The sequence below is a fragment of the Tachyglossus aculeatus genome, unplaced genomic scaffold (genome assembly GCF_015852505.1).
Source record: "Tachyglossus aculeatus isolate mTacAcu1 unplaced genomic scaffold, mTacAcu1.pri scaffold_137_arrow_ctg1, whole genome shotgun sequence".
NCBI classification, from domain to species: Eukaryota; Metazoa; Chordata; class Mammalia; order Monotremata; family Tachyglossidae; genus Tachyglossus; species Tachyglossus aculeatus.
Genome location: NW_024044864.1, coordinates 818,034 through 827,210, shown reverse-complemented (window position 1 = coordinate 827,210; position 9,177 = coordinate 818,034). Strand labels below are relative to the sequence as shown.

Below are 9,177 nucleotides of genomic sequence, written 5' to 3'. Positions count from 1 at the left end.
CAATTTATTTTACTTGTACATATTTACTATGCTATTTATTTTATTTTGTTGATATGTTTTATTTTGCTGTCTGTCTCCCACTTCTAGGCTGTGAGCCCGTTGTTGGGTTGGGACCATCTCTATATGTTGCCAACTTGTACTTCCCAAGCGCTCAGTACAGTGCTCTGCATGCAGTAAGCGCTCAATAAATACGATTGAATGAAGGATTGAATGAATGGCTTAACTAGGATTAAGGCTAGGCTCGGGTTGGGGTTAGAGCTAGGGTTAGGTTAGTTTTATGGATATGCTTGAGGCTGGCCTGGGGCTAGGGTTCTGATGTAGGGTTAAGGCCAGGCATATAGCTAGGTTGAGGATTATGTGTAGAGATAGGGTTAGGGTTGGTTATAGTGAGGTTCTGGTATTATGGGTAGATTTAGCTATTGGGTTAAGGCTGGGTTCGAGAAAACGTTACCATTAGGTCTGGCTTTGAGCCTAAAGTTAAGGTGAGGGTTAGGTTTTGGTTAGAGAAAAGGCACTTGCTGAAACCTAAACTCCTGATGGGCTGTACTCTGCAAGGCAAGGATCGGTGCATATCTCTTCTGTTATTATATTGTTCTTATACATGGAACTGAACACTTGAAATTTCAAGAATGGTTCATATGGCCTTTCGTACCATAAGGATTACATTACAAGAGGCTTTGATCGGATTGAGAAGAACACAAATTCAATCAACTTTCTTCTGTAACAAGATCAGTGCAGTTTAATTGATTATTCTTAACTGGATAGAAGAAAAATGGATCATGAAGAATACTAGTCTACCGTAGTGCTGTATACTGCAATGTAAGAGTTGTGCTAGACATCTCTTTTAGCATTCTTATTTTACGTGGAAGGGAATAATCATTAATAATAATGATGGAATTTGGTAAGAGCTTTGGTTAGTGTAATAAGTGCCAGTACACTGTACACTGTTACAGTACAGTAACAGTGTCAAGTACGGGTTTCAGCGCTGGGGGAGATTCAAACTTATTAGGTTATTCCACATGGGTCTCAGTCTTAAAATTATCATTTTATAGATGAGGCCACTGAGGGACAGAGAAGAGTTTAGTGGCTTGTCCAAGGTCACTCAGTAGACAAGTGGCGGAGCAGGGATTAAAGCCCACATTCTCTGACTCCCAAGCCCGTCTTCTTTCCACTGAACCACTCTGCTTCTCTGCATTTCTTGCCAGAGGGATTTCTATGCAAATGACTTTTACAGACTGGAGGAAATGCACAGTCAGTTACCACATTCACTCTTATTTAGCAAGATAGTAAAAGAATGACGGGTCCGAAGACTAAGATCAATTTGTGCCGCACACTATGGGTCAAGGATCAGTGTAGATTTCTTGTGTTGTAAAGTGAACTGAACATTTGCAACATCTGAAAGCGTCTTAGGGCATTTCGTGTCACTGGGGTTGCAACGCAAATGACTTTGAGAGTACCCCACATTCAATGAACACTCGGATTTTAACTTACTTGCATACACAAGAAGCAGCAAGTGGGTCAATCAATCAATCCATCAATCGTATTTATTGAGCGCTTACTGTGTGCAGAGCACTGTACTAAGCGCTTGAGAAGTACAAGTTGTCAACATATAGAGACAGTCCTTACCCAACAGTGGGCTCACAGTAATTCTCAGTGGAAAGAGCCCGGGCTTTGGAGTCAGAGGTCATCGGTTCAAATCCAGCTCCACCACCTGTCAGCTGTGTGACTTTGGGAAGTCACTTCACTTCTCTGACCCTCAGTTCCCTCATCTCTAAAATGGGGATTACGATTGTGAGCCGCCGTGGGACAACTTGGATTACCTTGTATCTCCCAGCACTTAGAACAGTGCTTCGCACATAGTAAGTGCTTAATAAATGTCATCACTAATTAATAACAAGATACTACTGAAGGGCTTCACACTGTAGTGAAAAGAAAGGAGTACGCATCTTCTGTTTTCACATTATTGTTATTCGTGGAACTGGACAATTGACACTTCATGACTCTCTGAATAGCATTTCATGCCGGAAGGGTTTCAGCGCAAGGAGTACGCAACTTCTGTTTCCACATTATTGTTATTCGTGGAACTGGACAATTGACACTTCATGAGTCTCCGAATAGCATTTCGTGCCGGAAGGGTTTTAGCGCAAGTCACTTTTACAGAATTGAGAAAACGCACATTCACTAAACACATTGGCTGGTTGGTCGAAAATTGACTCATGCAGAAGTCTAGACTCCTTATATGCTGAACACTACTGCAGTGCAAGGCAAAGATCAGTGAAAAACATCTGTTACTGCATTACTGATGTACATGGAATTGATATTTGAAATTTCAAAAAGCGTGAATATGGCATTTCGTGTCACATGCGTTTCAACGTTAGTTCAAGTTCAGGATCGAGAATAACACGTATTCAGTGCACTTTCTTATGTAACTACGTGGCAAGATAAAAGAAAGATGGAACATACTAAGAGCACTCGACTACTGTTTGGGCTATATACTGCAGTGCAGAGATCGGTATGGACATCTTCTGTTTCTATATTATGATTTTACTTGCAACTGAACAGCTGAATTTCTTATTCAACTTCTCTATTGTGCAAGATAGAAGAAAAATGACAAAAGCACAAAACTAGAAAACTCATGAGCTGCGTACCACAGTGCAAGTTGTCAGTGTGTATGTCTTCTGTTTCTATTTCACATGGACTAGAACATTTGAGGCTTAATGATCCTTTTGCAACAGAGGGTTTTCAACAAAAATCACTTTTTACGGAATGTAGAAAATGTATTCAGCACACTCACTGTTGTAGCAGGCTCAACGTTAAATGACCCATACTAACTGTAGGCTCCTATCATTGAGGTACATTTTGGGGAAAGGATAAGTCACAGAAGAGACTTTGTGACTTTTTTGCTTTTCTACATGAAGCGACATGTGAACTTGAGGACGGGTGTATATGGCGTTTCGTGCCATACCAGCTTTAATGCAATGGGTTTTTTCATGATTGAGAGAAAAACACATTCAATTAACTTTCTTATTCAGTTTTCCTATTATGCAAGATAGAAGAAAAGTGGTACATGCACACACCTAAACTACTCATGGACTGCACACCACAGTGCTGGTATCGTTGCATGAATCCTGTGCTTCTACAGAAAACATCTTAAGTAGATGAGAACCTCTGAAGTTTAATGAAGTTTCCATAGAGCTTTTCATGGCAGAGGGGTTTCAACGCAAATGGCTTTTTTACAGAATGGAAAAAATTCACGGTCACCCTATTCACCCTTACTTAGCCTAGAAGACAAATGACCCATGCGAAGACTCAGGATCCCTTTATTCTGAAAACTGTGGGTCAAGGGTCTTTTATGACTGTTGGAAACGTTCATATTTAACATGGAAATGAGCAAATGAAATGTCAGAAAGTTCCCATACTCCTTTTTGTTACACGGTCGTTTCAAGGCCGGTCAGTTTTCTCCAATGGCGAAAATGCTTATTCACTCCATGCACTCACACATCCTAGAAAAAAATGACACATTCAGAAAGACTAGACGCTTTCTGTACTGAACGCTGAGAGGCATGGATCAATACACCTGTCTTCTGTGACTAATTTGCTGTAGCCTATGAAACTGAATATTTGAAGTTTGAAGATTTATATCACATTTTGTAACATATGGGTATTGATAAGATTGAGAGAAGCACACATTCAATTATTGTTTTAAATAACTAGTCAACCTCCGTAAACTTGTCTACTTAGCGGGATCGAAGACAATTGGGACTTGCAAAACACTGGAATCTTGTTGGGCAGCATACTGTGGGGTAAGCAACTTCTTTTTCTATATAAAGCATTTTGCATGAAACTGAATATCTGAAGCTGCATGAAGCTCCTTTATAGCCTTTTGTGCCAGAGGGAGTTTCAAGGCAAGTGACTTTTACTGAGTGGAATAAAGGCACAGTCAGTTAGCACATTCACAGTTACATATCAGGTTAGAAGAAAAACCATATATGTCGATGTCTAGACACCTGATGGGTCTAGATCCTGGTGCCCTTGCAGAGCAAGAGTCAGTGTAGATATCCTGAGTAACTGTATAGCTGTTGCCCGTGAAACCGAACGTCTGATATTTCAGGAAACAGCTTTTCCTAATAACATTTCATGCCACACAGGTTTCAAGGACCTCGGATTTAACAAGATTAAGAGAAAAGGACATTCAATCAATTTACTCATTTAGCTTGTACCTACTCAGCAGGGTAGAACAAAATTGCACATGCTGGACATGCACTCCTGAAGTGCTGTATATTGTAGTGCAAGGAACAGGGTCGACATCTTCTGTTTCGGTATTACCAAATGGTATCACCCAGACTGAATATTTAAGGCCTCCTGAAGCAATCCTAGAGCCTTCAGTGTCAGAGAGGTTTCTGCACAAGTCAGTTTACAGAATGGAGAGAAGACATGTTCACTCAACTCATTCACTTTCAGCAGGCTAGAAGAAAATGGATATTTGCAGAGGACTAGACTTCTAATGTGATGAACATCGCAAGGCAAGGTTCAGTGTAGTTGTCTTCTGTGATATTGGAACTGAGCATTTGAAATTTCAAGAAGAGTTCATTTGCACACTAAAGTGCAAAGATCCTGGTAGCCACCTTCTGTTTCTATGTTATTATTTAACATGGAACTAAACAGATGAAAGTTCGTGAGGTTCCCTTTGAACTTTTCGTGCCAGAGTAGTTTCAATGGAAGTGTTTTTCACAGATAGGAGAAAACGCACAGGAACTTGACACATCACTTAATTTAGCAGGGAAGAAGAAAAATGATCCATGCAGAAAAACTAGACTCCTTTTGTTCCAGAGCACTACAGGGCAAGGATCAGTATTGTTGTCATCCGTATAACTAAAAATTTGAAATTTGAAGAAACGTTCATGTGGTATTTCGTGCCATGCGGGTTTCAACTCAAGAGGCTATGACATCCTTGAGAAAAACAAGAATGCAACCAACTTTTTAATTTAACTTTAGCAAGATAGAAGAAAAATGGTTCATAAAGAACTCAAGTCTGCTGATTGGCTGCACAGTGCACTGCAACGATCGGGGTAGAGAGCTTTGTTTCTGAATTATTATTTTACAAGGACCTGAACATATGAAATTTTGAGAAGCTCTCTTCCCTTGGGGTTTTACAGATTGGAGAAAAGGCACATTCACTCTTCACCTTCTTTTTAACTTAGCTGGCTAGAAGAAAAATGACCCATGTGGAAGACTTGACGCCTTTTCTGCTGAGCACTGCAGAACAAGGATCAGTATAACTATCTTCTGTGACTGTATGTAGAAAACTAGACTCCTGACGGGCTGCATGTAACAGTAGGTGTAGGTGTAGGTAAGGTGTCTTCTGTTTCTATAGTACGATTTTGCTTGCAACTGAACCCGGTGAAATTTCATGAAACTGCCATTTAAAATTTTGCACCAAACGGGTGTGAAAGCAAGGGATTTTCCGGAATGGAGAAAGCATCCAGTCTCTCAGAACATTCACACTTGCTCTGCAGACTAGAATACTCATGCAGAAGACTAGACCACTTTTGTGCTGAGCACTGCTGAAGAAGGTTCAATGTAGATAGCTTCTGTTTTCATCCATGGAACTGAATATTTCATGTTTGAAGAGCGTTCGTATGGCATTTCGTGCTATACGGGTTTCTAGAAAGAGACTTTATAGCACTGAGAGAGACACCCATTCAATCAACGTTCTCAGTTAACTCTTCTTAGCAGATAGTAGTAAAATAGTTCATACAGTACTCAAGACTGGTGATGGGCTGCACAGTTGCGCAAGTATTAGGGTAAACATCTGTTTCTGTATTATTATTTTACATTGAACTGAACAGATGAAATTTCGTGAAGCTCCCCTTGAGCATTTCGCACCAGAGAAGTGTTAAATCAAGTGACTTTACTGAATGGAGAAAACATAGAAGTCACACAGTACATTCACTCTTACTGAGCAGGCTAGGATGAAAAATGACTAAGGCAGAGGACTAAACTCCTTTTGGTCTGAGCACTGCGAGGAAAAGATCAGTGTACGTATCTCCCATGACTATATTGCTGTTATAATTGGAACTGAAGAGTTGAAATCTAAAGAGTTCATAAGGCATTTCGTACCATACCGGTTTAACGAAAGAGGATAAAAGATTCAGAGAAACACGCATTCAATCAACTCTTACTTAACTTTACTTAGCAAGATGGAAGTATAATGGTTCATACAGAAATCAAGTCTTCTGAATGGCTGCATACCGCAGTATAAAGATCATGGTAGACATCTTCTAGTTCTGTATGATTATTTTACATAGTAATGAACAGATGAAATTTCGTGAGGTCTCCCTTGAAAATTTCGTGCCAGAGGGGTTTCAAAATCAAGTGAATTTTACAGACTGGAGAAAAGGGATATTCACTTTTCACATTCACTTTAATTTAGCAAGTTAGAAGAAAACTGACCTGCAGAAATTTAGACTTCTTTTTCGTTTAGCGCTGCAGCGCAAAGATCAGGGTACATATCTTCCTTTACTGTATTTCTGTTATAGGAAGGCATGAATATTTGAATACGTGGACTAGAAGATTCAAATCTTAAGAAGCATACATATGCAATTTCGTGCCATACAGGTTTCAACTCAAGTCGCTATGATACGATTGAGAGAAACAAACATTCAATCTTCTTTCTTCTTTAAATTGGCAGGATTGAAGAAAAATGGTCCATACTTAACTCAAGACTGCCTGATGAGCTGCACACTGCAGTGAAAGAATCAGAGTAGACACCATCTTTTCCTTTATTATTATTTTGCATGGAACTGATCAGATGAAATTTCGTTAACTTCCCCTCGTGCATTTCCTGGCAAAGAGACTTCGTAACAAGTGTCTTTTACAGTTTGGAAAAAGCACATATTCACTCTTCACATTCACTTTAACTTAGCTCGTTAGAAGAAAAATGACACATGCAATAAACTAGACTCCCTTTTTGCTGAGCACTGCGGAGCAAGGATCAGTATGAATTTCTTCCGTGATTATATTACTGTTTTTAAATGAAACTGAACATTTGAAATTCTACAGAAGAGTTCCTCTGGTTTTTCGTACTATATCAATCAATCAATCAATTGTATTTATTGAGCACTTACTGTGTGCAGAGCACTGTACTAAGCGCTTGGGAAGTACAAGTTGGCAACATATAGAAACAGTCCCTACCCAACAGTGGGCTCACAGTTTAGAAGGGGGAGACAGAGAACAAAACCAAACATATTAACAAAATAAAATAAATAGAATAGATATGTACAAGTAAAATAAATAAATAAATAAATAGAGTAATAAATATGTACAAACATATATACATATATACAGGTGCTGTGGGGAGGGGAAGGAGGTAAGGCAAGGGGATGGAGAGGGGGAGGAGGGGGAGAGAAAGGAGGGGGCTCAGTCTGGGAAGGCCTCCTGGAGAAAGTGAGCTCTCAGTAGGGTTTTGAAGGGAGGAAGAGAGCTAGCTTGGCGGATGTGCAGAGGGAGGGCATTCCAGGCCAGGGGGATGACGTGGGCCGGGGGTCGACGGCGGGACAGGCGAGAACGAGGTACGGTGAGGAGATAAGCGGCAGAGGAGCGGAGGGTGCGGGCTGGGCTGTAGAAGGAGAGAAAGGAGGTGAGGTAGGAGGGGGCGAGGTGATGGAGAACCTTGAAGCCGAGGGTGAGGAGTTTCTGCCTGATGCGCAGATTGATTGGTAGCCACTGGAGATTTTTGAGGAGGGGAGTAACATGCTCAGAGCGTTTCTGGACAAAGACAATCCGGGCAGCAGCATGAAGTATGGATTGAAGTGGGGAGAGACACCAGGATGGGAGATCGGAGAGGAGGCTGATGCAGTAATCCAGACGGGATAGGATGAGAGCTTGAACGAGCAGGGTAGCGGTTTGGATGGAGAGGAAACGGCGGTTCTTGGCAATGTTGTGGAGCTGAGACCGGCAGGTTTTGGTGACGGCTTGGATGTGAGGGGTGAATGAGAGAGCGGATTCGAGGATGACACCAAGGTTGCGGGCTTGTGAGACGGGAAGGATGGTAGTGCCGTCAACAATGATGTGAAAGTCAGGGAGATGGCAGGGTTTGGGTTTAGAACGCTTAGATAAGATTGAGAGAACTACAGATTCTATTAACTTTCTTATTTAACTGGTTTACCTAGCAGGATAGAAGATTCTTAGATTGTCCCACATGAATCTCACAGTCTTAAAATCCTCTATAGAGGAAACAACTGAGGCACAGAGAGGCTAAGTAGCTTTGAGAAGGCCACACATTCAATGGTCTTTCTTGTTTAACTTGCCTACTTAACAGGCTACTCCTGAAGCACTGCAGACTGTTTTGGAACCTAGTATTCGTAATTTCAAGAAGCTTTCATAATTTACATGGAATTGAACATGAAATGTCAGGAAACTTCCCATATTCCTTTTAACTACAGGATGGCTTCAACGCCAGTAGTTTTTCCCGACTGGCGAAAATGTTCGTGACTCAACACATTCACACTTTTTTAGCAGGCTAGGAAATAAATGACACATGTGCTAAATACTGAGAGGCATGTAGCAGTGCACTTTTCTTCTGGTACTATTTTGCTGTTGCCCATGAAATTCAATATTTGAGGCTATATGAGAGTTTGTATGCCATATGAGCGTTTATATGGAATTTACTGCTATATGGGTTTGAACGCAAGTAGCTTTGATAAAATTAAGAGATTTACACATGCAATCATCATCAATCAATCGTATTTATTGAGCGGTTACTGTGTGCAGAGCACTGTACTAAGCGCTTGGGAAGTACAAATTGGCAACATATAGAGACAGTCCCTACCCAACAGTGGGCTCACAGTCTAAAGTGGGCTCACAATCAATTTTCTAAATATTTAGTCAAGTTCAGTAAACTTGTCTACTTAGCGGGATAGAAGAAAAATGGGAAGTGCAGAACATTAGACTCCTGCTGGGTCTAATGTTACACTATACTGCAGTGCAAAAAATTTTTCTTTCTATATAAACTATTTTACCAGGAATTGTACATCTGAAACTTCATGAAGCCTTTTGTGCCAAAGTGTTTCAACGCAAATGACTTTTACTGAATGGAGAAAGGCACAGTCAGCGTAGTCACACATATTTAGCAGGCTAGAAGAAAAACCACATATGTTGATAACTTGACTCCTGATG

At 40.7% G+C, this 9,177-nt stretch overlaps 1 pseudogene; it reads right to left on the bottom strand.

The window, feature by feature from the left end:
* Window positions 1–4,932: 4,932 nt before the first annotated feature.
* Window positions 4,933–9,177, bottom strand: part of LOC119923040 — a 20,726-nt pseudogene continuing 16,481 nt past the window's right edge.